The following is an 18993-nucleotide window of genomic DNA, read 5'->3' as shown; positions in this document are numbered from 1 at the left end:
GGGTTGGGAACCAAAGGATGTATGGGCCTAACTGAAGTGTTGATGAGTCGTAAATCCTGAACTAAGTGATAGGACCCGTTGGGCTTTTCTACCGCTAGTATGGGAGTATTGTAAAGGGAATGAGCAGGATGGAGGTACCCCTTGCTAAGAAGGTCCTGAATAATAGGTTGTAGGCCCAGAAGAGTTTTTGTGGAATGGGGTATTGAGCCTGATTGGGGAAGGTGTTAGGATCTTTAAGATGAATGTTAACTGGTGAGCAGGAAATGGTGGAGGGGGTGTGGGTATCCCATACAATTGGGTCAACCAGGTTGGTAGGGAAGGGGTCCTTTTTCATGTCAGCCTCACAAGTGGAGCAGAATGGCCAGTCTTCTGCCAAAAGGGCCAGAAAAGATGAACAGGACAATTCTAGGGCCTGATTGATGCCAGGAGCCTGGATGTTGATTGTTGTATTAAATTTAGAAAAAATATCTCGGCCGAGCAAAGAAACTGGACATTGGGGCATAGCTAGGAATGCCTGAGAGAATGGAAAGTGTCTATGGTACAGAGTAATAGGGGAGTCTTTTTGGATAGATGGCCCTTCCTCCTACCCCGACAATAGGAGAGGTGGATGGCACTGTTTTCCCCAAAATTCTGTCAGGACTGAGAAGGTAGCCCTGGCGTCAAGGAGAAAGTCAACCTTGCACCCATCCACCTGAATCCACACCCTGGGTTCTGGTTTATTAATCGTTAAGGCAGGGGACAAGGACCCAAGGCTCCGTCAATCTTCAATTGCTATGCCCAGAGGTCAGAGGGTTCCCTGGCTATAGGCTTCCTACAGAATCTAGGACAGTCAGAACCCCAATGAACAGAATTGGATGAGCCTCCTCACAGGCATCCATGCAAGGAGAGCTCAACCAATATGACTCAGGAGAGTTGGGGCCGGGAGGACTGTCAAGTCGTCACCGGAGAGTCCAGCTGGGCAGGCCCAGAATGGCTGGAAGTCACCGACCACCTGGCACCAGGCTTTTCAATTTATTTAGGCCAGGAGAGGGACAAGGGTGGTTAAAGAGAGAGAGAGAGAGAGAGAGAGAGAGAGAGAGAGAGGCTGTTCTTCCACCCCTCAGGACCTCCTGCTCATGAGCCGGGTTCCAGAGAGTCCACCATGATCGTGAAGGTCGTGGTGGGGTGCGTTCTCTCCTCCAGATTAGGCGTCAGAGGTTTGCTGGACTATCACGGTCAAAGCCTCGGCGTAGCCCTTCTGAAGTTGGATACCCGATAGGGGAACTCACCTACTGAAGAGCCAGTGTTGTGTGAGTAGCAGTGCTCAAAAGAGTGGATGAGGATAGCAAGCCTTGAGAGAGGGGGCCCTCAAGCAGCCAGGAATTCTCCTGTTACATGTTATACACTGTTACATATGTAACAACAAATCCAATAATTGTAAACAATTATAATGTACTAATAAAAAAGGAAAAAATTAAAATAAAATAATTTAAAAATAAAAAAATTAGAAAAAAAAATAAAGAGAAAAAAATCTCACTATTTGTTGAAGACACATGGTTTGGAAATCTTTATTAAATTTCAGTTAAGTTGGCCATTAGAAGTTGCAGAGAAGTGAATTAACAGTGGTCAATTAATTATTCACTTCAAAAAAGCTTTATTTTTTAAGAGACTAGGCAGAGAAAGTAGTCATATAGAAATGAGTATATCATATGATGAAAGCCGTGTGTACCAGGTATAAAAAAAAATTCAGTTTTTCACATGGAGAACGTATTTCAAAAACTGCATATTCAACTCTGATATACTGTATATTGTTCTATGCACTTAAATGAATAAAAGGCAGAAAATTAGCTGTTGGAATTAATGAGATCATGGCTAACCTTGGGAGAGAGTCATGTTTACATGGTGCTCACTCAGTTGGTCACTTCTGTAAATACCTATACAGATAGTATTTTATCTTCTTTTTTGTCCACATTAGAGACCAGCAATTGGAATTATCAAATCTGACATAATGACAGAGGTAGAAAGACCAGACCCTATTTCTGAATAGAGGTCCTTTAAAGAGAAAATGATAAGAAAAACTATTCTGTGCTAAAGCATGTACATACATGAATTTTTCGCTGTTATCTTGTCTGTTTAGTGCCTATTTATGGTTGATACATATTATATATTTCAAAACCTTATATTTGTATTATGCTATTAAAATTTGTGTTATGTAATTAATATTAATACAATGGTGAATTTAAATAAGGGGGTGGGCCTATAGCAAATTTTTATTCCCAGTTTAGTAGTAGATAAATAATTTGAGATAAATGAGTAAAGAAACATTCAAAACTTGGTAGCACTAACAAAGATGTTGGTAGCACCATTTATACAATTAACATAATTAGCAGAATGCTCAAGCATGGTGAAAATTATTTGCTTTTTTTCTTTAGGCCAAGTCATTAATGTCTTACAGTGGTGGTCACTCTCTCTCTCTTTCTGGTTTACTGTGTGATGAGATCTATCTGAATGGACTCGGGTCTATGTCATACGTGGGAATTCCTCTTAGAAGAAGTGAGTTCTGAGATTTTAGATGGCAACTAAATTTTCTTTCTTTTGTGAAGAATATTTTAAAAGCTAACACTGTCTATTCATTTCTTTCATACAAGATGTCCTTTCCCACAGGTTTTAAATAACATTGTGACTGGGACCTCTGAATATTCAGTTATTACTTTATTAGTCTTTAATGGAATGAACTTTGCCACAGGAAAGTCATTATAATGTGAAATTTTAAGAAAATCATTTTAAAAATTTGCATATTAAAGCATGAAAACCTTTTAAGTTCAATCTCATGTCCTCTACTTACACAATTTTTAAAGGAGAAGGAAAACTGGATTTATTTAAAGAGATAGGTGCAGTGTGTTTTTGGATGTCATACATAGTACAAATAGATACAAAATTTATTTACGGCATGATAAAATTAACTAACATCATTATATATGTAAAATGTTATGAAGGCTTTGCTATAGCCATAGGACCAGCAGGCTTATTTCATATATTTACAACTCCTACTATATAGTAGTCCTTAAGAAATATTAAGTGTGTATTGTAAACATTCTAATAACTCTGAAAAAAACCCCTCCATATCATTTTTTCCATTTAGTTACATTTTGGAGTAGAAAAGAATTTAAGATAATTATATGCAATGAAGGAACAGGAAATATATCTACAATTTAGACTTTATTATTAAAGTAAGTAAATTAATACAAATGTATTTGAAAAAGAGAATGGATGAACTTGTAAGGAATTTTTCAAAAAATGAATTTGTTTTAGTAAGATCAAGACAGAAGAAACTATCTAATAAAGACAAAGAGGAGTTAAAACCAGACAAGGAAACCCAATAGTGGATGATATTTTAAGAGAAAGAAATGAGGTAGGATTGGAAAGAAGTACACGTGTCCTCAAAGACTTCTACTTTATGTTGCACGGGTAAGTAAAATACCAAATGAGTGAAAGTGTTTGTAAACATGATGAACTCTATTCTTTGGTTGTCATTAAAATTTTATTAAGTTGGAAAATGATTGTGAGGATGATACTTATTTAAAAAGTATTTTATACATGTATTTGCACATTTGTATATATGTGTTTATAGAAAAATATTCTCATAGACATTATATAATAATATTATAGACTTTGCAGTCAAACAGAGAATTATTTCAATACATTTTTAAAATCATTACCAAGATAGTAATTAGGAATTTCAACCATTTATCTGTCCTAGTCCTCTATGTAAACCCCTGGCCTGACAGAAAAGTAAAGAATTCCTCTGCAGGGATAAACCATGATAAATATGGTAAAACGCATACAAAACATGGAAATAAATGCAAATTCAAATATGAAAATCCATTTTATCTATGAGTTTACACAAAACAAAAATTGAGAAGCAGGTGCAACAGGGTAGAATCAGAAAATACGTATATCCCAAGAGAATGATTTTAAATTTTATCCTAGAAGAAAATAAAATTTATGAGAGATTGTAATCTTTGATATTTCCAAAATTACATTTTCAGAAGCAAGTGGAAAATAGAATGAAGTGCATTTGCATAATCCTTGGTAGCAATGTTGTAGTGTTCCTGTAACAATGTACTTGGAAATTATTTTAAATGGTTTTAAGAGAGGCATTTCTCCTTTAATGATTTCTGTGTACATCTGTTGAATATTTTGAAGGGGAATACTATCTATACAGAATTTTTAGATAAGTTTATGAAAATGCTTTCTGTATATTACAATGATCTTGATACATTTATTTATAAAATAAATTACAGAAAAGTGAAAGTCTTAACTTTTTCCCTATTACATTACTTTAAAGAATCTGCTTTCTCTGAAATAAGTGCTACAAATTACAGGCCATTTGGATGTGTTACATTTTTCAAGTTAAAGTTTATTATGGTTATTTCAATTGGCAAAGTGAGTCTAAGTGGTTTGAAAAGCTTTACAGAGAAAGGTAGCATGCCAGGGATGTGACTTTGTCTAGATGACAAAACATAACAAGAAGCTTCGCGTTTTAAGACTCAGACATGAGTTTCCAATCACATCATTATCTTTTCTGCACTGCTCTGTGAAATTAAATCAGAACAAATGTTAGAGGCTGGCTGACCACTTTAGAAAACTGAGAATAAACATCACTTCTCTCATTGTTACCATACGTGTTCTGAAATATGTGTGTTCACAAAATTGTACCTTCTTTTTTTTGACAAAACTAGTATATAATATCCATGTAGATTTCTCTCTCTCTTTACTGTGCTCTTATGTCTATCTTATTTTTCTGCCTCTGTGTGTGTGTGTGTGTTTCTCTCTGTGTGTACAAGTGAAAACGACAAATATTGGTGACCTTTAAATAACTTGATTTTAATATTTAACTTGAAAAATAAATCTATCCATTGTCATAGATCAGCTATAGCTACAGACATTATTTAGTTAAATGGAAAGTCTACATTAATACCTCTTTTGGATAAATGCAAACAGCTAGTCAAGGAAAATATACATGGAGGAATTAGGAAAAAAGAACATGAAGGATAAATAGAGTGAAACAAATGAATTAAATTATATTTTTTAATTTTTTATGAAAAAAAATGTGATTAGGGTTTAACTCAAATTTTTCTTACAATTTGTTTTCCTATCCCTTTTAATTGGTATAAACGTACTTCAAAACCTTCATATTTTATTTACTGCTTCATCATAATCAAAGAATCAGGGAAGGGATTTCATGAAATCCTATTGATCTGATTGAAGCCTTGGTTTCAAGTGAATAATTTACAATGGTTCTTGAAATCCCTATGATGTCACAGATAACCCAGGTTGGTACTGCCATAATTGATTTAAAGCACTGTGCATTACCTGATTTAAAAAAAAAAAAGAGTAAATATTTTACCAGGTAATTTTGTTGTGTCTCTCTCATCCTGTTTCTGTCTTTAGGTGAGAAATGCAAGAATGGTTTTAATGTCTACTATTAATATGGTATTTACAGCACAGCTTTAATTCCACCTGCCCTTATTTATATACTAATAGTACACTGTTCATGCACTAAAATTCCATATAGTCTTCCTTATTGGCACGGGACAGACTTGGGTTTGATTGTCAATTCATTCATGAATTCGAGTACTTTCCTTAAACTCCCTGATCTTGATTTATCACCTATAAATTAGTAGACTACTAAGCTTATATAGATCTGTTGGCAGGATTAATTTAATAATCTATGTGGCATCCCATAAAGGTGGTTACATACAAACCATTATTCTCACCATCTTTTTGCCTTACTTTTTTATAGATGTTGAAAAGTCCAACCACTCAGTTCCCCGGATTTCCTTGCATCTAGATGTGGACATAGTTCTGCTGGCAAGTTGTAAGTCAAATTTCTGGAAACATTTCCTTTAGGAAAAATACTCAGTTGGCCTGTGCTTTAGGCCTTTGCCATTCTTCCAGCCCAGAATACAGAAACAATATCCGAAGGCAAAAGAGTCCTCATACAATCATGAGGGTGAAACAGGCTGTGTTAGGAATGGTGTATGTTGGAGGGAAAACAAAAAATCTAATTAACATCTTGAACATGTGAACAAATCCTGGGTTGCTGATTCCAAATTTTTGGATGGTCATAAAAATAAAACATTTGCTTCTTTAAGATCCTGTTAGTTTTTAGTCTGTTTTTGCTTATGGACACATTTCTAGTTTTATTATGTGTAAAGAGTCTAGGGATTTTGTTAGCATAATCTGTACTTAATAAATTTTAATCTTCTCTCAACCATCCTACTGATTCTGAGTAAAAGAGGGACCAAACAAAATATAAACTAATGAAAATTTGACAGTTCTCCCTACTGTGTGTTTAGGGTTAGAAGAAGCAAGCTTGTTTCTCTGAAGACCAGTGTGAGTCTGGAGACCTCACAGGATAATCCTTAGAATGCTCATCCATTTTAAAGCAGAATACTGCTGTTCTACATTTCACAACAATCAATCAAATTTCCTAACTCATTAATGAATCATGAGCACTTTAGCAACGAGATGAAACACACAGAGTTTGGGAGACCAGCTAAAAAATGGTCCAACAAAGAATCTGTGTTATAATTTTGGAATAAAAGATATTAATAGTGAGATTAAAACCACCTAAATCTGTGCTTTAATTATATGCATGTGGGTACAGGAAAATAGAAACCCTTGGGTTTTAAAACTTAAAGATATTATTGTGCTATGTTATGTAAATGAGCAAGGCTATTGACAGCTATTATGTCTGGCCTATTTTGAGACCTATTTTTAAAGAGATATCACTATTCTTTATAGAATGAAGTAAAGAAAAATGTTTAGATATCATCAAATCTCTTAAATGGAACACTTGTTTCATTCTCTTTGTGTCTTGGTCTTAGGGTATTTATTTCTTTGCTTTTGTTCAATTTCTTAAATATTTGAGTGTAAATTATTATCAGTCTGTCCACTGATAAGAGGATCTTGAATCAAAACTGGCTGACTCGTTCAGTTAGAGAAGAGGGTTGTTCTTTATTTCAGTTCCCAAAATAGAACTCCCCACATTGTGACAACAACCACATTTGATATCCAGGTTTTTTCTTTTGGAGAGACTTTTGTTGAAGCTTGGCAGAAGGACCAGGTTACAAACACAGATGTGCTTCTCTGCTTTGGTGTCAATTTCACTTGTTGTGCATCTTAACATATGAGGAAATCAGTCATTCAGAATATTTGCTGTAGTGTTTTTTCCAGTTTATAAACTATGCTATCTTACCCCACACAAGTATACCTACAGTTGGTTGCTCACATTTATATAACACCATTGCCACCAGGAATCTTCATCTCTAGTTTTCTTCCTCAGAGAAAGACATGAGGGATGGAGATATGCTGTCATTTGTTCTTTATCACTGAGAAATTTGGTAAATAAGAGAAAGGACTAAAGAAAGAAAAACATTTTTTTCCGATGATTTTGGTATTGGAAGTTGCAAAAATTAAGGGAGATAATAGAGGAATGGCTTTTTTTTTTAATACTTTCAATGTGGCAGACACATCCTTTGTGTGAAATACATTTAATGCTAAAATTAATTATGCATGCTTAAGTGAATAACAGTATCATATTTTGCATATGTGCATTTTAGGATGCATTTCTGTAGGTAAGAGATTTCCTTACAAAAAACTGAATTACAATTTTCAATTAATAGAATGACTAAAAGATCCTTCCAGTGCTACTTCATCAGATCAAAAAATTCCACTTATGATCCTCCTCTCTCCTCTGTCAGCTTGTCTGCTGGCCATTCATCTCCTTAGTGTCTGTTCACAGGATGACTGCAGCAAGTCTAGTGGCATGTCTCTCCACGGAGTCCAAAAGCAGGATGCAAGGCAGGACAGCAAGGCTTTCTCCACCTGGGCCTCTGTCTCTTTAGCCACAAAGAAAACCCTTCCAAAAGCCCAGAACAAAGTACACACACACACACACACACACACACACACACACACACTTATTTATTTATTTATTTATTTTTACCGGAGAGAATTTTATTTTACTTAAAAATTTTTTTACTGGTGCATTGTAATTCTACATAATAGTAAACAGAGAATAATTAGGTCGATTTTATTTCATAACTTTTGATTTCCCAGTTGATCCCAATTTATTCTCATATCTTCATCCCCTCCATCATCTCCCTGGTCTCCTTCTTCTTTTCTATTGATCTCCCTTCTACTTTCATGAAATCTTCCCCATTTTTATTTTCCCTTTTTACTCTACAGCTTCCATGTGAAATAAAATATGCAGCCAGTCTAACTTTTTTCATTTAACAGGATGCTTTAAAGTTCTATCATTTTTTCTGCAAATGACATAATTTTATTCTTCTTTATGGATGAATAAAGCTCAATTGTGTGTGTGTGTATATATATATATATATATATATATATATATATATATATATATATATATATATATATAAAACATTTTCAGTGTCTAGTCATCTATGGATGGACACCTAAGCTGGTTCCATATCTTGGTTATTGTGAATTACACTACTGTAAACATTAGTATGTATGTATTCTATAATATTTAGACATTCATTCTTTTGAGATGTAGTTGCTTGGCCACACTTATCCCCATTAGGAATTTGAGAATGACAGTCATTCAGCTTGCATACTGTGAGATGAATAAGAGACAAGAAAAGGATTAGAACAGTTAACTAGGAATTTCAGAAATGTATCTTCTGCTTTGTTCTCTGAACTATGCAGAATTTTTTTAAATGAAAATTTTAAATATAATTCTCCTTTTCAAAATTTTGGACAAAATTCTCCATTTATCATTTATCAAGACAAGCTAAGTCTTCCACAGTAATAATTTAGACTGTCTTTAATGTTCAATAATATTTTAAAAATTTCTTTGTACCACTAAGCTAAATCACTTCACCTTTTTATTTTTTTAGTTTGAGACAGGATCTGGCTAAATTGCTGAAGCTGGCCTTAAACTCCTGATTGTCCTGACTCAATCTCCTGAGTACCTGGGATTGTAGTCATGTGCTATGGTATCTAGCTCTCTATACATCAAACATAGTTAGATCAGCAAAGGAGAAATGAAAAGCCTGCAATTAATATATTTATTATTGCAAATGGTATATATGTCACATGGCATATACTAGCTGTGATTTATAAAAGTAAAATTTATTATGCTATATCATTTGATCAACTACCTTGCTAAACTGTTTTTAATAATTTCAAGAATTTTTCTATAGATTTAAAAAAAGATTTCCATGTTAACAGTTATTAATCACAAGTTTTTTGTTTTTGTTTTCTTTCCAAGCTTTACATTCTTACCATTTCTTCTTGTCTGGTAATTCTTTAACTAGTTGTAATGCATTGGCAAAACCAATTAAACTTTTAACAGAAATGAAGATTATTGAAATTGTTATGGGTTAAATCCCCTCCCCCCAAATTTGTTGTGATTCTTATTACTTGTGAATATGAAATTCTTTGGAAATAGGATACTTGAAGATGTAATAAAGTTAAAAACAGGCTTCTGTGATAGAACTGAGACAATAGGACAATATTGCCTAGAAGGAGAAGAGACATGGGCACGTAGAAGAAAATACTATGTGAAGATGCAGTAGAGACCAAAGAGGCATATCCAGAACACCATGAAGTTCTGGCAACATTAGAAGCTAGAGAAAGAAAAGGATAATAAATTATCTGTAAGGCATGCAGATATTGTGTGGCCTTTTCAACAACTTGATTTTAAAATTCTTGCATGCACAATTATGAAATAATAAATATCTGTTGCCTTAAGCCATGCAGTTTTTGTGATATTGGTTATGATAGCCATAAAAAACAAACACTGTCAACATTTATAGAATTTATGGGAATGTTTCTAAAATTGTAACATTATTTCTAAAGAATGATATTTCTTTTGGCAAATAACAGAATCTTGTTGCCAAGAAGAACCTTAATGAATACTGAATCAGTGGATGGGAAACAGGATATTTACATGGTCTCAAAATATCTCACCACATGACACTTCAGAGAAGGTGATTCACTTTACAGTTCAAAATGTAGCAGATTCCATCACAGTATTATGGTCAAGTTAGTTAGCATCCCTGGATATAACAAGCCACCAGATATGGCACCATGTGAAGGTGATAGCACTCCCTTTGTTAAATTCTTCCCAAAATATCAATACAGAAAATCATGAGAAAACTTTGGCAAAACTCAAATTGAAGTACATTTTGTAAAATAAATACTCATCTTGAAAATTGTGAAGTTAATGAAAGACAAAGATAGGCTGACAAACTGTCCTAGATTGATCTAGGAAATATCAAAGAATGTCCAATATGTGACACTGGATTGCATCTTAGACCAGAAAAAGAAATAACATTAGTAAATAATTGGTGATATTGAAATAAGTCTATAAATTTGTAGATTAGATGGATGTTAAATTTATGATAATTTCTTGTATTGATAATTTTACTATGATCACATAAAAATTTAGCATGTAAGGAAGATAAAGAACATGATCATTTTAAAGTTAATTTAATTCATTTTAAAATGGAAAGCTAAAAAAAATATGATAGTAACATTAGCTATAGGATACTGAAGGTATCATTTAATAGTGTAAGAAAGTTACCTTATATTAACAGTGTTCTAGGATTTTGGTTTGTTGTTTACTTCCTTAATTATGAATGTGTACTGTTGCTCCTCATTGCTGATGTAATCATGTATTTTTTTCTGTTGATACATCAATGTTTACATTTATGAATTTTATGATACTAATCCATATTGGAATATGTTCAATATGGTTGAAATAGATTAATCTGTATTGGACCTGACTATCATTTTTGAAATATTATTTTTCTAGGATATATTTATTTGTGTTGATAAATAAAATTGAAGTGTAATTTTCCCTTCTCATGTTAAATTCCAAATCCTTTTGTGAAAACATGATACTATTCTAAAGCTATGAGTGAGAGTTCAACTCTATCTTTTCCCTGATACAACTTTTTATGACTAGAATTGCTTATCTTTGAAGATTGGAAAAAACAACTATAAATTTCTAAGAGCATGGGGTTTTTGTTATTTTTAACAATTCAACATATTATAGTTTATTAATTCTTATACAATTCTGTATGCTTTTTATTTCTGTTTCAGTTTACTGCAAGATGAATGATTTACTATTTCTTCATTTCATTTAAATTCAGAGCATAAAGCTAATTATATCTATTTAAAAATGCTAAACATCTGTTATATTTCTAATTAAATTCTCCTTTCGTAGATTTTTATCCATGGCTTTTTCTTTAAATATTTATTTTATTAATATATTCTAATAATAATTTTCTTTTTGCTTTCATCATTTCTGTTTTTACTGTGTTTTCTAGTTCACTGTTTTTAATTCCTGTTTATCATCGTTTTGCTTATTATATTATTTTTATAACTCATATAGTTTTCATATTTACTTACCTGAAAAAAAAATGAGGCTCTGTTTTCTGGCCTAAACTCTATTTTATTGCACTTCACAAAGCTTTTGTAGGAGGTATTTTAATCACCTTTTAGTTGCAAAAGGTTTTTTTGAAGTTCCATTGTGCCCCCCACCTTAGGTCCATGATTTAATTACTCATGAATTTTTTTATTTAATTTCTATAACCATCTGGGTGAGAGAGAGCAGGAGAGTGGGATTCCATGTCCTTGGAAGCAGCATTTGGAAGGCTGTAGTCATGATACATGTAATGCAGGCAGCCTGTGAAAACTGGGTGAGGCGAGAAATGGCTCCCTTTGTGCCCCCAGAAGGAAAGGCATTCTGTGGACACCTTAATTCAATCACAGGACTAATCCAGACTTCTGACTTCTGAATCCATAAGTAATAAATTGTTTTATACCGCTTAGTTTTTAGTAGTTCATTAGAGAAGAAATAGAAAACTATACATTCATCTACTTGTATAAAAATGATATCCATAGGATTTATAAGCAACACTTGGCTAAATTCAAATCCATGTTTCTGCTGAGATGTCTCTATCTTGATACCATTTGCTAGTGATCTAGAAGTATATAATGGAGGACATCTAACTTCAGTGCGAGTATGACTGGTATGAATATAACTGATTCCAGAATGCACATGAGTTACCCAAGGCAAAAGACTTGCCACGAAAGAATGAGTGAGATGAAGAAAATGCTTTAGAAAAAGGGAAAAATTACTTATGAAAAATTTGAAGAAATATAGATCTGTGTGAATCCTTGCATGTCTGGAGTCTTCAAAAAGATCTGGAAAGTAACATAAGACTAGTGAATTGGACAGAATGCAGAGCTGGAAGAGTCTACAAGATGAACAATCATATATAATTACTTTTATTTTAAGAGCTTTTGGGAAACCATTTATGGATTTATTTAAAAATGAATATGAATAGTTTATATCTGTGTTTCAATTAAAGTATTTCACTTTATTGCATGACTCCCTCACCATCTCTATGCAAATATTTTTATAAATTTATTTACTGCCCAATTAAAAGCATGTAATTCAAATATGTGACTTGGGTTATGATAATTTTAGGATATCACCTCATTATGCATCTGCAATAATGGTGCAAGTTATTTAAATGTGTTAACAATGAAATACTATACATAAATATTCATATTTTTCAGTACTGGGTAAGAAGTTTAGGTAATTAATGAAAGTCGGTTAATTGTTCACATCAACTTAATCAATAAAAGTTAGATGGACTCAATATTTCTTCTTGATCTTTTGCCCATCCCTAATGCAAATAGAGATGAAAAAGAAAAATCACTATGATTAAAAACACATCTTCTACAAGTGAACTTTAAAATTAATGGGCCCGTTGTGATAGTCATGGTTTGCATTTTATTCTCAATTAAATTCAACCTAAAAATGAATTAAAAATGACAGTTGTAAATGGATGGAAAAGAAATCATATATAACAGTGATTTGATTTTAAAAGCCCAATGATAATAGCTCTTTAAAAGTACGAATGTATTGGCCTATAAAACCTCTGGTGACAGATGAGGCCCTACTTATCTATTTGATTAGGACTGGTGTATGTTAGATAAAAGTATTTTTTAAAAAATTCTATGGGATATTATTTTATGTATGCTTTGTCAGTTGTGGTTAAATTTTGAAGTGTATAGAGCCTCATCATGTTCTTAAAAACAGATTTTAGAAAGAATAAATAACATTTAACATGGCTGAGCTAATCATAATGAAGATAAGGAGTACAATCTCCTATCAATATTTACAAATAGATCTAAATGCTACTTTTAAAAATTGTGGGTCCTGATCTTTTCATCTGTTAGAATAAATCTCCTGCTATGCAACAACTAAGGTAGAAGCAGTAATATTTAAGTTATAAGTCACTCTCAGCATAAGAATGAACTGCTCTGTACCCTGGCAATAAAGTTTTGCTCTACTTGAAGTATGTCCTCATATATTATCAGGATGAATACACTATCACAAATAAATATTTTAAGTACTACAACCAAATCATACAAACTCTAAACATCATGTGCAGGCTTGGAGATAGAAACCAGTTCATGAATTAAAAGGATATGTGATTGGTTCTTTCAAGATTGACTTTCACCCACTGATTCCAATTTGACCCTTCCTCTCATGAAATAATTGTATTTCCTTCTTCATGATGGATTTCTGAAATAGGACCTTGTTACTTATCATATTGTAGAATTATTGAAATGTCTTTAAGAGGAAGACCAAGTATAATGGCCTCACCACATACGGTTTATGTTCTGGCTCCCTGCTGGGAGCCATTAGCCAGGTAGGTATGACAATTTCCTTGCCAGCATACCCCATGTTGCAGTTACATTGAATGTAGGTGACCTTGCTCAAGGACCAGGGCGGATTAGGGTGTTCTCGGTTTAGGATAATTGGGTTTAGGGCGTTCCAGTTTAGGGCGTTCCAGGTTTAAGATTATTCCTGCTGGGAATAGGGCGTATCCTGCTGCCTGAGTTCCCCTTGAGTTCTCATGGGATTCAGACAGTATTTTGTGGGAGATAGAAGCCCAGTGGAGGTGGATTTGGGCAGAGAACGTGGATTTCCCCAGAACGTGTTTGTAGATGGCTGGTGTGAGTTCGGGAATAAAGAGTTGCTGTTTGAATCTGCAAGCTGTGTGGTGGCTCGTGATTTTGTGCCCAGCCAGACTGCGGCATTTGTGCCCAGCCAGACTGCGGCATTTGGCGTCCCGTGCGGGGAACTTCTGAAGCTTGGAGGTAAGTGAAATTTCTCACCCTTGAGGAAGAGAGAAAGAATGGGTGAACATTTCAAAAAACAATGTGTCATTGTTTTGATTTATTTTGTTTTTATTTCAAGTTGCCTGTTCCTAGAACTTTCTCAGGCAGACTGGGGAAAATGGTTGACTTAAGGTTTGAAGTTGTTCGCCTCCGAGGAAGAAAAATTGTTAGAGGAAAGAGGCACCCCAGTAAGACCAAGAACAGTTAGGACATATGTTGATACAATACAAAAATGTAGCCCATGGCTTTTTAAAGACGAGTTATTAAGTATATCAATGGGACCATCATGGTATCCTGTAGAAGGATTTTTCTTCAAGAAAGAGATGGCTAGTTCTGTTTACTACAATTGTCTAAGATCTTGTTTTTTACAGACATCTGATTAATTTACAAAGGTAAAGTGTTAAAATTATCAACCACTAAATATGAAATCAAGTACTCTTTACTTATTAAGTTCCATAAGGTAATATATTTAAACATTATGTGTGTTTTCATAAATTGGTGAATGGAAAAAAGGTTTAATATTGCTTTGGTCTGTGTTTTTGCTAAAACAAGGTTACTAAGAGTTAAGATTCTATCATGTGTAATTTATATACAAAGAGTAGAAAAATTTTCAGTTGGGTTTCAATTATAGTATTATAGTACCATAAAAGAAACATGAAAGTCTTTCATCTTATTAAAGTGGAGTAATTTGTCTAAATCAGAAATTTTGTAAGAGTTGTTTCAAAATGTGAATTTATAAAAAGGGTTAATGGTTAAAAAATAGATATAAAAAGATTCAAGATGTGGAAATATATTTTAATATAAAAGGTTAAAGGAAAACGAAATGTTTCTAGATGAGATAATCTCTGTGTGGTAAAGTAAAAAGTTGTAAAATGCCATTTAAAAAGATTTTGAGGAAACTAGACTTACTTTAAAAGCTTGAGAAAGGAAGAAAGAAGAAAAAGGTATTTGTACATGGCAGATTGAGACAAAGCTTCTCAATGGAGTTAAAAAAAAAAAAGGCCTTTGGTTGAAGGGCAGCCATGTAAGTGATTTAAACAAAATCTAAGCCTCGTTTAAAAGAGTGAAGTTGTAGGTGGTTGCTGATAGTAGGCCCGCCCTGGCCCCTGGGGACTCAACCCCCAGTTCTTTGTTATGCATGTCAATGTGGCCACCTCACAAGGCCATGACGCAGGCTTGTGGTTCCCTGTTTATCTGCCTCGCACATATGTGTCTCGGGAACATCTTGACCTGTTCGAGCCTCCTGATAGGGGACGGTGACGTGACGGTAACCCAAGGACGCAGTTATTACTCTCCCCTCCTCACTTTTGAGTAATTTCCCGCAGCTGTTAAAAAGATATATAAGGGGAACAAATTTGGCAATAAAGCGCGGGCACACACGCCCCCTCCTGGATGAAGAACCTTGGTGTCCTGTGTATTTTTAACCCCGACGTCCCTCGCCGGACTCGGCTCTGTTAGCCGGACGCGGCAGGTGGTGAAAAAGTACGTTTAAAAGTACAGTATAGATGATAATTAAAAGGCTTTAAAAGGTTAAATTGAAGGTGGTCGAGATACCTTCATGGCGGAAAAAAGATTGCTTTATTGCATCATTCGAAGCCTAGTTAATCTTAAAGGCATTACTTAAAAAAAAATGGGAAGATAATAGGATAAAAGATATTTAGATAAAGAAGATTAAAAATTTAAAGTGAAAAACTTTAAAGACAGAAGTATAGAAAGTTAAAAAGAAAAAAGATAAAGAAGATGTAGAAAGATAGAAAAGATGTAGTAAGACAAGAATTTTAAACCCACAAAATAGGAAACAAAGGAAAACTAAGAGGAAAAAAAAGCAACTAAGGGTAAATGTACAAACCTTAAAAAAAAAAACAAAAAAAAAAACTAGAAGATAGAAATAAGATAGAAAATGGTTGAAAATGTCAAGTAAAGGTATTTCAGATAGAAAATGCAAAAGGCTAAGACAACTATTAGATACAGACATGTACTTATTAAAGCAAAAAAGAGGGAATTGAAAAGATAAATCCCCCAAAGATAAACTTAAAATAACGCTTTTTACTCTAAACTTTTTAAATTTGGATTCATCAGGACTTAGTGCTGCGGAAAGGCATATGTATCCAAAAAATGTACATAAGCCTAAAGTACTTTGGAAAGATATTCTAACAGGACAATGGAAAGGTCCTGACCCAGTGATTGTCTGGAGTCGGGGTTCTGTTTGTGTTTTTCCACAGGGAGAACAGCAGCCGATTTGGATTCCAGAGAGATTAACTAAAACAATTTCTACAGATCGAAAAGAAGATGATTTGACTCAAATCCATAACAGCTGATATCCAGAACTCCAGCTTGGCCATTCTTACATCTGCGACAGTGATTAACCAGGATGCTTTTTTCAATAGCTATTTTATTATTGCATTTTTCCACATCATAAGTTTCTATTTTTATTTTTTGTGTATGTCTGTATGTGCGTATGTCCATATATCTTATATGAGGAGCGCTCATGAAAAAATGGATCCGAATTATTATTATTTTTTTTATTCACGTCATTTAAATGGTTTAATTTAAATTAGGTAAACAGCTGTTAAGGATTGTTTTTAAAGTAGGTTAACAGATCTGTTTGTTTACTTTCACCTTTCCTTTTCATTATATTTAATAATTCTTTTCAGGATAATGTCTCTTTAGCATCATTGCCAGAATTCCTATCTTCATCCCAGTGCCGGTGAAGACAAAGATAAAACCAAACTACAGCTTCTATGATAGCTATCACAGTAAACTGTATAAACTGATGCATCAATGAATATAACTCAACAAGTAATGCTCAATCAAGGAGTCAACTTACTTTGGGAGGAAACAGATTTTGGGAGGAAATGGACATATTGATAGATTCCTCCACTTTGAACTGCTTGCAGAACTTGCCTGGACTATGTAACTATCGTTTGGTGCAGTCAATTGTGGTAATGCTGGCATATCTTTGCTGTTGGTGTCACCAGTGATGCAATTTTTATTTCCTTGCCAGCGCACCCCATGTTAATTGTGGTAGTGCTGGCATATCTTTGCTGATGGTGTCACCAGTGATGCAATTTTTCCCAAGGAGCCGTCAATTGGCTTGGTGTCGTGGCATTTCTGTATCGTCCTCCCTTCTGCTAGTGATGGTCTAAAATTTTGGGGCCAATGGCTATATGCTGGACCAGTAGTCAGCAACGGGTATGATCCAATTGCAGTGGTATCAACCTAAGACAGGAGGCTGACGCCTAAAGGTCAGTTTTCCGATGACGGGTAAGAACCATATGTTGAATTGGACAACCTACCAGGCACGGTCCTTAAGCCACATTGCTTGTTGTTTAATTAATCAGAAGGGGGGAGATGCTGGGAGCCATTAGCCAAGTAGGTATGACAATTTCCTTGCCAGCATACCCCATGTTGCAGTTACATTGAATGTAGGTGACCTTGCTCAAGGACCAGGGCGGATTAGGGTGTTCTCGGTTTAGGATAATTGGGTTTAGGGCGTTCCAGTTTAGGGCGTTCCAGGTTTAAGATTATTCCTGCTGGGAATAGGGCGTATCCTGCTGCCTGAGTTCCCCTTGAGTTCTCACGGGATTCAGACAGTATTTTGTGGGAGATAGAAGCCCAGTGGAGGTGGATTTGGGCAGAGAACGTGGATTTCCCCAGAACGTGTTTATAGACGGCTGGTGTGAGTTCGGGAATAAAGAATTGCTGTTTGAATCTACAAGCTGTGTGGTGGCTCGTGATTTTGTGCCCAGCCAGACTGCGGCAGCTCCCTTCAAATTTAATGCATGATGTTGTGACTCAGGAGACATTTATCCCCTTATGTGTTATTATTTATTTATTTTTGTTCTAATTTGTTATATATGATAGCAGAATGTATTACAATTCATATTACACATATACAGCACAATATTTCATATCTCTGATTATACACAAAGTTTATTCACACCATTCGTGTCTTCATACATGTACTTAGGGTAATGATTAATCTACCTCATTTCACCATCATTTTTATTCCCATGTCCCCTCTCTTCCCCTCCCACCTCTCTGCCCTATATCTAGAGTTCATCTAATCCTCCCATGCTCACCCTCCCAACTCCACTATGAATCATACTCCTTATATTAGAGAAAACATTCGGCTTTTGTTTTTTGGGGATTGGATAACTTCATTTAGCATTATATTCTCCAAATCCATCCATTTACCTGCAATTGCCATGATTTATTCTCTTTTATTACTGAGTAATATTTCATTGTGTAAATATACCGCATTTTTTTATCCACTTATCTATAGTGATGGTCATCTAGTTTGGTTCCACAGTTTAGCTACTGTGAATTGTGCTGCTGTAAACATTGATGTGTCTGTGTCCCTGAAGTAGGCTCTTTTTAAGTCCTTTGGGTATACACCAAGGTGTGGGATAGCTGGGTCAAATTGTGGTTCCATTCACAGCTTTCTAAGGAATCTCCATACTGCTTTCCATATTGCTTGCACCAATTTGCAGTCCCACTAGCAATGTATGAGTGTGCCTTTTGCCACACATACTTGCCAACACTTATTGTTGTTTGTATTCTTAATAGCTGCCATTCTGACAAGAGTGAGATGAAATCTTAGAGTGGTTTTGATTTGCATTTCTCTAATTGCCAGAGATGTTGAACATTTTTACATATATTTGTTGATTGATTGCATACCATCTTCTGAGAGGTGTCTTTTCAGTTTCTTGGCCCATTCATTGATTTGGGATATTTGTTTTTTGTTTTTTAGCTTTTTGAGTTCTTTAT

This window comes from Marmota flaviventris, chromosome 2 (genome assembly GCF_047511675.1).
Source record: "Marmota flaviventris isolate mMarFla1 chromosome 2, mMarFla1.hap1, whole genome shotgun sequence".
NCBI classification, from domain to species: domain Eukaryota; kingdom Metazoa; phylum Chordata; class Mammalia; order Rodentia; family Sciuridae; genus Marmota; species Marmota flaviventris.
This window is presented reverse-complemented; position numbering follows the sequence as displayed.